This window comes from Aotus nancymaae, unplaced genomic scaffold (genome assembly GCF_030222135.1).
Source record: "Aotus nancymaae isolate 86718 unplaced genomic scaffold, 86718_ANA_hifiasm-v0.15.2.pri h1tg000048l, whole genome shotgun sequence".
Taxonomy (NCBI): Eukaryota; Metazoa; Chordata; class Mammalia; order Primates; family Aotidae; genus Aotus; species Aotus nancymaae.
Genome location: NW_026988462.1, coordinates 2,606,757 through 2,618,805, shown reverse-complemented (window position 1 = coordinate 2,618,805; position 12,049 = coordinate 2,606,757). Strand labels below are relative to the sequence as shown.

General features: G+C 44.4%; 1 protein-coding gene across 4 annotated transcripts in view; it reads left to right on the top strand.

Moving 5' to 3' along the window:
• Nucleotides 1-12,049, top strand: part of FARP1 (FERM, ARH/RhoGEF and pleckstrin domain protein 1) — a 319,687-nt gene that overhangs the window by 215,329 nt on the left and 92,309 nt on the right. The window lies entirely within an intron of this gene.

The window sequence follows — 12,049 nt, the reverse complement described above, 5'->3', positions numbered from 1 at the left end:
CTCTCCTTGCGAGCCCCTGGCAACTCCTGATCTCTTCCCTCTGTACTTTTTTCTTTCTGTACTCTGGGATACCTGAGGCTTTGTTGACTAGGGGAGTGACTTCCCCCTCCCGGGCTAGCCAGTTCTTAGAGATGGCAAATGGCAAATGGCTCCCTGTGCGTGTCCCTGTTATTTGCTAGTTAACCAGTCCAGAGCCCTAGCCAGCCACCTCCTTCCTGCTTGTTCTCACATGCCAGGAGGGAACAGTCTGCTGCCTTAGAGTCACTCCAGGGCCAGGTACCCATGGCCACAGCCCACAGAAATGACGCAGATCAGCCAGTGCTAAACCTGCTTACCCTGCCCTGCCTCGCCTACCCATGGAAGCGATGGTAAAGACTCCTGCCCTTGTTCCCCCTCCCCCTCTCCCTCTGCCTCAGGACCAGCCCTGGTACTCTCTATGGAGTGGTGGGCCCCCTCCTCTTGGGAACTGTGAATAATAAACTCTCTTCTGAAGGCAGTGATCTTCTGATCTGTTGGCGGTATTGTACCTGAATAAGAAATGTGCTTGTGTTAGGCCATTTGTGTTGCCATAAAGAAATACCTGAGCCTGGGTAATTTATAAAGAAAAGAGGCTTATGGCCGGGTGCAGTGGCTCACTCCTATAATCCCAGCACTTTGGGAGGTCGAGGTAGGCAGATCATGAGGTCAGGAGATGGAGACCATCCTAACCAACTTGGTGAAACCCCATCTGTACTACAAATACAAAAATTAGCTGGGCGTGGTGGTGCATGCCTGTAATGCCAGCTACTTGGGAGGCTGAGGCAGGACAATTGCCTGAACCTGGGTGTCGGAGGTTTCAGTGAGCCGAGATTACACCACTGCACTCCAGCCTGGCGACAGAGTAAGACTCCATCTCAAAAATAAAAATAAAAAAAGAAAGAAAGAAAAGGGGTTTAATTGGCTCATGGTTCTGCAGGCTCTATAAGCATGGTGAGGCCTCGGGGGGTTTTGCTCATGGCAGAAGGCAAAGCGGGAACAGGATGTCATGTTACAAGAGAGGGAGCAAGGGGTGGGGGGCACCACACCGCCCATGAACTCCGAGTGAAGACACACTTATTACCCAAGGGGATGGTGCTGAACCACTCACGAGGGACCCGCCACCCCGACCAGGCCCCACCTCCAACACTGGAAATCACATTTCAGTGAGATTTGGAGGGGACAGATACCCGAACCATATCAGTGGTTACAGAAAAAAAATGCATGGAAATATTAACGTGTCTCAAAATGGATATAGGGTTCTAAGAAGGTGGCGGTGGTGGAAGCATAGCTTTTAGATCTTCTCAAACCCAAGGTCGTACATCAAGACAGCTACTTAGCAAAATAAAAAACCCACAGACAACATCTGTGGCAAAATTAGATGCCAGCCTGTCCTAGATCCCAAAGAACAAGGAGCTGGAGACAGAACATCAGCCAGCCCGAGGCCTGCACACCATCGGTGTCTATTTAGGAAGAAACAGGAAACAACAGGACCTCTGATGGATGGGAGAAGAGAACCCTCCAATTGCTGCTGGAAATTACAGGGGGCGGTTTGAGAAGAGCAGCTGGAATGGGTAAGGCCTAACAGGGCTGGAGCAGCTGCGGCCCAGTGACCAGGAACTGCCCCTTGAGACAGGCCACCGCCCAAGAGACGACGGAGAAGGGAGCCCAAATGGTGCTGAGTTGGGACAACAGAGAGAAATGACAAAGAAGGGGAGGGAAATGGAGCCAGGAAACCTGAGAAAGCACACTTCCCCAGTTTTCAGGACCGTACAAAAACTATAGATGGGGACGCTCTGAGAGATCTGAAAAGCTACCCTGATCCATACCTGCTTCTAAATAGGTTAGGAAACAATTTTCACATAAAAATGAGTAACAGAAAAGCATCAAGGTCATAATGATATTTTAAAAACAGAGACTTAAATGTGTTCTTCCTGAGACACCACATCTGGCCCTGCCGAAGGATCCAGTTGGATCCAGCTTCCAAATTGCAGAAGGTACAGAGAAGATGATGATGTTGAATAGTACTGTGAGCATGCAGTCGGCAAAATCCAAACTCCAGGAAGCCCTCTAAGTCAACAGTCAGGAAAGGAAAGAGATGGAAGAGGAAGCTAGAGATTAAACAGTATAAACTCCTGCCCTCTACAAGTAACCTCTATGCAGAGTTTCAGAGTAACTGCATATATTTTCAGAGTAACGTTTTATTTCACCAAACGGTGCATCTTTATACACTAGAGTTTAGTCTTAAGATTAGAGACCAAGCAATTTTGGGTGGTGGCAGGTTGCGGGGGACACCACACACTTGTAAACAACCAGATCTCCTATGAACTGTGAAGACATCCTTTACCCAAGGGGATGGTGCTGAACCACTCATGAGTCTTAAGACTAGGCTGGTTTAGTCTTAGGACTAAACTCTAGTGTGTAAAGATACACCATTTGGCGAAATAAAACATCACAAACTTACGCAGTTCCTATGAAATGCTGCATAATGGTTACTTGTAGAGGTCGCAAGTTGAGTTTGAAAGGAGTTGACCCAGCAGAGTTTGATTTCTTGACTTAGGTGATGGATACAAGAGCGTTTACCATCTAATAATTCATCAAGCTCTACATTTGCTTTGTGCAGTTTTGTTATTTTTTGAGACAGTTTTGTTCTTGTTGCCCAGGCTGGAGTGCAATGGCATGATCTCGGCTCACTGCAATCTCTGCCTCCAGGGTTCAAGCAATTCTCCTGCCTCAGCCTCCTGAGTAGCTGGGATTACAGGCATGTGCCACCATGCCTGGCTAATTTTGTATTTTTAGTAGAGATGGGGTTTTTCCATGTTGATCAGGCTGGTCTCGAACTCTCGACCTCAGGTGATCTGTCTACCTCAGCCTCCCATAGTGCTGGGATTACAGGCATGAGCCACCATGCACAGCCTACTTTGTGCAGTTTTAAGCATCTGTTTAATATTAAGTATTTTTTAAAGGTTGAAAAAGAAAACGGTATAAAGCAGAATAAGCAAATGATAGTTTAAAGGGTGTATAGCATTTTATCTGTAGTTAACAACACTGGGTTGCATGCTTAGAATTTTGAGAGGGTAGATCTCATGTTAAGTCTTCTTATCACAGTTTTTAAAAGTTCAATTAACCATAATACCCATGTGAAATCTTTTGAAATGAGTCTTTTGAAGCTAATGAAAATTAAACAAATTATTTTAAAATAGTTTAAACTGAGTAATTGATGTTTTACAAGGACCATGCCTGAGGTCTACTGCTCAATCCTGGTTAAAAAGTAAAGATTGCAGATATTAAAGTTTCTCTCCAAGTTAAGGCTCCCTGAAACCCCACACGTTGCATTGTAATATTGTCTTGGTTTGATTCCAAAACTTCCCTTCACATATATCTGGAATGCCAAATCCTGCTTAAAGAATTCAGTACACAAGGGCTTAGGGATAGCCTGTATTGCATTTGATTTTGTAGTTTGGTTTACAGATGTGTCTTAATTTCTTTTTCACTTAAAGCTTTTTCTGTAAATACATAAAAACATATTCTGCAATTTTCAGTTCAAATTATATTGAACAGATTCCTTCACCATGTTAGTGTTGTCAAAAAGGGAATGTAGGTGTAGGTTGTAGGATAGATTAAAAGAGACTTTGGCCGAGCACGGTGGCTCACGCCTGTAATCCCAGCACTTTGGGAGGCTGAGGTGGGTGGATCACGAGGTCAAGAGATCGAGACCATCCTGGCCAACATGGTGAAACCCTGTCTCTACTGAAAATACAAAAATTAGCTGGGTGTGGTGGCGCACACCTGTAGTCCCAGCTACTCAGGAGGCTGAGGCAAGAGAATTGCTTGAACCCAGGAGGCGGAGTTTGCAGTGGGCTGAGATCACTCCACTGCACTCCAGCCTGGCACCTGGAGACAGAGTGATAATCTGTCTCAAAAAAATAAAATAAAATAGACTTCGATGACATAACCAGATAGGAAACACGGTCCTGGTTTACATGAGTTTTGACAGACCATCAGTAAGGATATTCTTTAGTTAATTGGAGGAATTTGAATATTGCCTGAGTATTTGATGAGAGGAAAGTTTACAAAATGGAGAGGTACAAATCTTTGAAAAAAGAAGTAGCTGATAAAAACAATTTTGAAAAGAGTTTGGTAGGACTCTTATTAAACTAAATATACACCAATTTTTTTTGACACAGCAATTCCACTTCTAAGTATTTATGTAAGAGAAATGAAAGCATATGTACATTAAAATAACTGTATAAGAATAGTCTTTGCATTTGTATTCATAACCCCAAACTAGAAATTGCACATGTACCCATTAAGAGAAGACTGGATTAACAGACTATGGTATACTGCATTATGTAGAGAGAAAGAAGTCTTATACAAAATTACATTTTCATTTATACAGAGTTCTTAAGCTCTAGGCAATGAGCACTTGAAGCATAGCTAGTGGAAGTTGAAATGTCATCTAGGCATAAAATAGATGTGGGATTCCAAAGAGTAGCAAAGAAAACAAAATATCTCCTTAATAATGTTTTTGTATTGATTACATATTTAATTGGTAATATTTTATACAGATGGGGTTAATGAAATATATTATGAAAAAATTTTTTTTTAAATTTCGTTTTAGTGACCAGGCAAGATGTCTCACGCCTGTAATCCTAGCACTTTGGGTGGCTGAGGCGTGTGGATCACTTGAGCTTAAGAGTTCAAAACCAGCCTGGGAGACATGGTGAAACCTCCTCTACAAATAATACAAAAATTAGCCAGGCATGGTGGCTCGCACCTGTAGTCTTAGCTACTTGAGGGGGCTGAGGCAGGAGGATCGCTTGAGCCCAGAAGGTAGAGGTTGTAGTGAGCCAAGATCGCACCACTGCACTACAGCCTGGTGACAGAATGAGACCCTGTCTCAAAAAAAAAAAAAAAAAAAAATCTCATTTTGATTTGTGAAAAGTATATGAGTGTTTATATTCACATGCATCACATATATGAGAGGTCAGGAAATATATGTAGTAAGGCAGTGGCTCTTAAAGCATGGTCCCCAGACCAACAAGCAGCATCCACATCACCTGGGAACTGTCTAGGAATGCACATTCTCAGGCCTCACCCAGATGAGGAGCTCTGGGAACAGGGCCTGGTGGTGCATGATTTACCAAGCCCTTAGGGCAATTTTAATACATGTTCAACTTTGAGAACCACTTCCCTAGAGTGTTAACAATGATCTGTTAATGGTAAAAACATATTTTTAAAAATTTTGCTTATTTATCTAATTTCCTAGATTACATATGTTTAAATTGTAACAGATTATTACTATTGTTATTAATTATTATTTTGAGTCTCGCTCTGTTGCCCAGGCTGGAGGGCAGTGGTGCGATCTTGGCTCACTGCACCCTCCACCTCCTGGGTTCAAGCAATTCTCCTGCCTCAGCCTCCCAAGTAACTGGGATTACAGTCGCCTGCCACCACACCCAGCTAATTTTTTTGTATTTTTTGTAGAGATGGGATTTCACCATGTTAGCCAGGATGGTGTCAATCTCCTGACCCCATGATCCGCCCACCTTGGTCTCCCAAAGTGCTGGGATTACAGGCGCGAGCCACCGTTCTTGGCCAATAGATTATTTTTTAAAACTTAATAGAGTTTTTCATGGCATCCCACAAAGTTTGATTTTTTTTATGGCATCCACAAATTCTGTTTTCATTTTCAGTACTTCTCATTTCCCCTTGGTTTCTTCTTTATTTAAAAGTATGCTTTTAGTTTTCAAATCTATGGGGGATTTTTCACAAATTCTTCAGATGTCGCTTTACAATTTAATCCCATAGTGGTCAGAAATTGTAGTTGGTATGACATGAACCTTTCAGAGTCATTTCCTGATACTTGTTCTGTGGTCTAGAATAGACTTGTTTTGGTAAGTGATTTACATATACTTGAAAAGACAGTGTGTTCTGTGTTCGGTAGAATATTCAGTATATGTCAATGAGGTTATGTTGGTTGATAGTGTTGTTCAAATCTATTATTTATTTTCTGCCTATGTATTATGGAGAAAGAAATGTTAAAGTCTCTGTAATTATAATTGTTGATTTGTCTACAGTCATGCATCCCTTAATGATGGCTATATGTTCTGAGAAATGCATTTTTATGCAATTTCATTGTGCGAACATCACAGAAGGAACTTACACAAACCTAGATGTTGTAGCATGCCTAGGCTATACTGTTGTCTCTATAGCATATTACTGTACTGAATACAGTAGGGAGTTATAATGGTATTTGTGTTTCTAAACTAAAAAAGGTACAGCAAAAATACGAGATTCGAATATAATGCCACTGTCGTATTATGCACCCATTCTTGACCGAAATGTCAGTATGTGGTGCATGACCGTTTCTCCTTGCAGTCTCGTCAGTTTCCTCAGCATGTATTTTAAAATTGTTATTAAGTGTATAAGTATTTAAGATGTGAAGCACTTACCCAGTGCCCGGCACACAGTGGGTGCTCAAGAAATACTAGTCCCTTCCCTGCCCCTTTTCTAACGTCAAGTAACTGATTATCACTTAATAAGACCCTTTCTAAAACACCTCAGACATTCCCATGGCTTATGAAATCCATCTAAAACATCACTCACCAAAATAATAGGGAGGAAAAAAAAGGATGTTTTGGGAAAGAGGAGAAGAGCTTTGGGGATAGTGATTCCTCTTGTCCTGCCTTTGATACATCGCCATCAGCCTCCTCTCACCTGAGAGTATAGCCATGCGCCACGTACTGACATTGTGGACAGCAGACTGCATGTACGGTGGTGGTCCCATGGGACTATAATCCTGGTTCTTCACTGCACCTTTTCTGTGTTTAGATGCACAGGTTGGAATTGCCTTCAGTATTCAGCACGTAATGGGCTGCGCAGATTCGCACCTGACAGTAGGCTGTACCTGGCCTGGGTGAGGGGTAGGCCATGCCATCTAGGTGTGTGTAAGTTCACTCTGTGACGCTCATGCAATGCCGAGATTGCCTAATGATGCGTTTCTCAGACTGTATTTCAGTGCAAAGCACACACGTGTGTTCCAGACAGGGAAAGTAGCATTAACAGGGATCAGAGACAAACAGGATTGGAGAACAGGTGCCTGACTGAAATGTAGCAAGATGGGCTCAAAGGTGGTATTACTGCTGAATTGTGGAAGAACAGTGCTACGGGCTGAATTTTGTCCCTTCCAAAATTGGTGCGTTGAAACCCTAACCCTGAATTCCTCGGAATGTGAGTGTATTCAGAGATTGCTTCTCTTTTTTTTTTTTTTGGAGTCTCCCTCTGTCGCCCAGGCTGGAGTGCAGTGGCATGGTCTTGGCTCACTTCAACCTCTGTCTCCTGGGTTTAAGCAATTCTCCTGCCTCAGCCTCTGGAGTAGCTGGGATTACAGGCATATGATACTACGTCCAGCTAATTTTTGTACTTTTAGTAGAGATGGGGTTTCACCCTCTTGGCCAGGCTGGTCTCAAACTCCTGACCTCAGGTGATCCATTCACCTCGGTCTCTCAAAGTGCTGGGATTACAGGCATAAGTGCCCAGCTTAAGTCTCTAAAGAGGTAATTAAGTTAAAATGAGGCCCTTGGTGTGGGCTCTGCTCCTTAAAAGAGGCCACTTGGACACAGACCTGGAAATGCTCCCACAGAGGAAAGACCCGTTGAGGGTGCAGCGAGGTGGCAGCCATCTGGAAGCCAGGGAGAGGAGGCTCTAGGAGAACCCACAGCTGTCGGCACCTTGAGCCTCCAGAACAGCGGGGGAATAAATTTCTGTAGTTTAGGCCATCTACTCTGTGGTCCTTCGTTATGGCAGCCTCACCGAACTGATAAATACAGTAGGCCTTCAAACTCTGGCAGAAGCGCCTGGATTCAGTAAGTAGGTGCAGCTTTGAATCCTACTGATGGGGAATGAGATTTCTCTAGAGGTCCATTCATTTCAACCAGATGCTTTTCCAATCAGTCCCTGTGGAATGTGGTTAAGAGACCAGCAGCGTGGATTTCAGGGAGAAGGGAGGTGCGGTTTGGTTGAAGGGGTAGGAGTTTGGGGTTAAAGAGGTCATAACGAATGTGACCCTCTAGAGATCCATTGGCAGGGATAGAAAGCTTATGGTGTCTTTATTACCTTTTGACTCATCTGGAACTGGTTTCTGTGTGCTTAGGATGTGGGAACAAGCGACTCGCCCAGGATGAACCTGGTTCGGCTCTGCTCGCCTCCCCGTGCCCCTCCTGTATAGCAAAGGCCAGTGCTTTCACTGCAGTTGAGTGGCAACCTCTTTCTTTCCTCTTGCTGCTCCCAGCTCATCCATTTATAATGGTTTAAGTCCTACACGCTCCAGACTCTCTCCCTCAGCTCTGCAGATATCAATCTGGGTGGAAAACAGGTCCTTGCAGGCCATGCGTCCTCACCCAGCCCCGTTGGCTTGGGATGTGATCAGCACCTTGCAGTGCTCCCGCTGCAGAGCTGCTGAACAGGCTGAGTTAACCTGGCCTGTCTTACACTCCCAGCCCCACGTGTTATGAAACCACATGCTCCCTTGGCTCAAATCGGCACGTGTATTTGATGCTTTCCACAGAAATGCCAGAAACAGAGGAGACATGTTTAAAAACAATTTGTAAACTAGGCAGCCACATTGCCAAAGCATCATTGATTCGCCCTGGGCAGTTTGCAGAAGCTGAGGCTGGCTCTGTGGCCACCTGGCAGTGGTGAGAGAGCTCAGTGGCCGGGACAGCAGGCTCCCCGTGGGCTCTCTGGTGAACTCACCCTCCCAGGCAGCATGACTGTTTGAAAACTTCTCCATCCTCCTCAATCCTCCAGTCTTCTGATTTTATGAGGGAGATTTTACGAGGGAAACAGAAGGCATCAGAGAGGAGTTTTCTTACTTTCCTAACGCAGAAATGTGAACCTCCCTGGATCTGTCATTAGCCTCTCCCTATCTCTCTCACAGTGGGAGAGCTGCTGTTTCCATCCTAAGCCAGTACCCTGGTTTAAAGGTATGTCTTCGCATCATCTCGGGTCTCTCTGGGCTTTGGTCATCCCGTCTTGCCCCTATTTTCACCCCCTCCCTTTCTTTAATACACCCAGGTCATTCCAATTACAAACAAGTAAATGGGCTGGGCACGGGGGCTCACGTCTGTAATCCCAGCATTTTGGGAAGCCGAGGCAGGTGGATTGCTTGAGCCCAGGATTTCAAGACCAGCCTGGGCAACATTGCAAAACCCTGTCTCTACAAAAAATACAAAAGTTAGCTGGGCATGGTGGCATGTGCCTGTAGTCCCAGCTACCCGGGAGGCTGAGGTGGGAAGATTGCCTGAGCCTGGGAAGTTGATGCTGCGCCACTGTACTCCCGTCTGGGTGACAGAGTGAGACTCTGTCTCAACAACAAAATAATTAAGTGAAAAGTACCCTTCCCTGATTCCCCAGCCATCGACCCTCCATGCTGTTGCCTCTTGCTTCACAGCCAAGTTTCTTGATGAAGCCGTTCATCCTCTCTTCCCCACCCACCAGACGTTCAGACCCATCAGTGAGTCAAGTGACCCACTGAGTCACCAAATCAAGGACTAGTTCTCATCTGTGAATTTTCAACAGTTCTCAGTATTGTTCCTTTGCGAAACACCGTCATCCCATGATGTCCATGACAGTTCTCTTCTTCCTTTCCTTCTTCCTTTCCTTCTAGCCTCCTCTGCTCCTGCCTGGCTGTCCGTGGTGGAGATGTTAGCCAACACTCACACATTTTGATTCTTTAGACTCTCCACTGGCCATCAGCATCCATGGAGTCAGGGTGGTGGCGACTTCTAAATGTGAGGAGTCTTGCCCAGGCGTCTCCTCTGAGCTCCAGATGAATGTATGTCACTGTCCCTTCCTGTATGACCCAAGGGCACCTCAGTTACTTAACATGGCTAGAACCCATCAGTCTCAGTCATCCGCAGTGCTTCCTATCTCTGGAGATGGAACCATTGTCTGCCCAGATGCCTGCTGCCGAAATCTCAGTGTCATTCCGGTTATTGTCACCTTCCTTCCTTGGTCATCAGTGGGTTCCACTGGTTTTTACCTCTTAAATTGTTCTAGCATCCACCTACTTTCTCAAGTTCTACTTCTGCCATTCTGGTCCAAAATACCATCCTGTCTTGCCTGGACAATTGCCACCAGCTCAACCTGCATCCATTCTTGCTCCTTCTAACCTGTTCTCACGCTGCCAGACTCATCTTTTAAAAATACAGAACTAATCGTGTCAGCCCCATGAGTAAGATCCTTCCCATTGCTCTTAGGAGAAGGAAAAGCATTTGAATGTGGCCTTGGTGGGGTCAAGCATCTTCCTGACCCACCGGCCCTGCTCTGCAGCCATGGCGATCATCCCCCTTGGACATCAGGACCAGGGGTTTTACTGTCTGTCTTCATAGATGCTGCTTGCCTTCCTTCCCTTTCAGATCTCAGCACAGGATTGTTTTCAGGGAAGCTTGCTTCCTACCTCTGCTCCTCCCATGCGTATTGCATATATATAGAATTTTCTGCATATCGTGGTGTTGTGACACCTTTAAAAAACCTTTCTGGTTAAGAAGAGACTGCAGCTCCCAGTGCTAGCCAGTTCTTAGAGCGAGGAGATCCCAGCTGGGAGTACCACCTTTGACATGCAAGCAAACCAATCCAGGGTTGCCTCCTTTATCTGACCCACTCATCCCTGGGAGTGTTGTTCCTCTGCCTGAAGCATCTCAGAGCCTGGTAACAGGCAACTGCAGAGCACCCCTATAATTAAGAGACTACCGCAGTTATTCCAACGAGCCAGTCCTGAACCGTGTACCCTGCCTTGCTCTGCCATGGAAATCTCAGTAAAGGCCTAGGCTCTCTTGTGGCTCCTGTCTCTTGATTTTTAATGCCTGCATGGTAATGTATCATCGATGTACATTATTCTATTTAGGTTACTGTAAAAGTGTTTACTGTTATAAAAATGCTGCAATTAGTATTCCATGTGTGTACAGAAATGCATAATTTCCCGAAGTGAAATGGCTGGGTAATACTTTTTAGGCCTTAGCTCCTTATTCTCTAATAAGTCTCCAGAAACATTATACTGATCCATACATCCATTAGTACAGTAAGATAGTGCCTGCTTCCCTGAACCCTGGTCAACTTTGAATATTATAAAATAGAAACACCCAAGTAAGTGTATGTACAGCTATATCTAGATGGAAATTTAATGAGAGGAAATGGTATTTAATTGTTTTAATTTGCATTTCTAGTGCACATTACTCCTGGGCATCAACAGTTTTCTGTTAGCTGTCGGCATTTTCTCTTTGTAAATGGTCTATGGTTCTCTGCATGGTTTCCTAAAGGGCTGTTCCTCGTTTTCATATTTACTTATACACCCTCTTTATATTAAGCACATTAACTTAGTTTTGTCATATATGCAAATATGAGCTTCTGTGGAACCTGTTCAAATGACTGGAAATTCAAGGGGGAGGTTAAAGAAAAAAGCATGTGAAATGGGATAATAAGGTCAACTTAGGTTTTATTAATAAGGGCAGCAGGTTTCGCTCTTCCTGGAAAATTTCGCTACTCGAACTGTGTGCCAGGAAGCAGATGTGTGAAAATAGTCTGGACTTTGAAGCCGACAGGCCTGATTTCAGTCCTAGCAATGCCACTCTCTAGCTGAGGGACCTAGACAAATTAGCCTCTGCAAGTCTCAGATGTCATTCCTGGGTAACGCGAATCCCCCTGGCTTGTTTGGAGAGGTCAGTAGCATGGTGCAGAGGTGGTGGTCTGTAAATATTCATTCCCTTTCCACATCCCTCAAAGGTGTGCTGTTCAAGACACTCACACATCTGTGTATTCTGTTTCAATAAGGAATGTATGTATTTCACTCAGCTAGTAGGCAGACGTGAAATCATTAATATTTTCTAAATAGGTAAGTAGGATAAAAGTATAAATGAGAGTAGAAAAATTCTTTTTTTTTATTTTGTTTTAAGAAAAAGGAAGAAAGAAAAAAGAAAAAAAAAGAATGAAGAAGAGGAAGAACAAGGAAGAGAAAGAGGGAGAGAGAACAGGA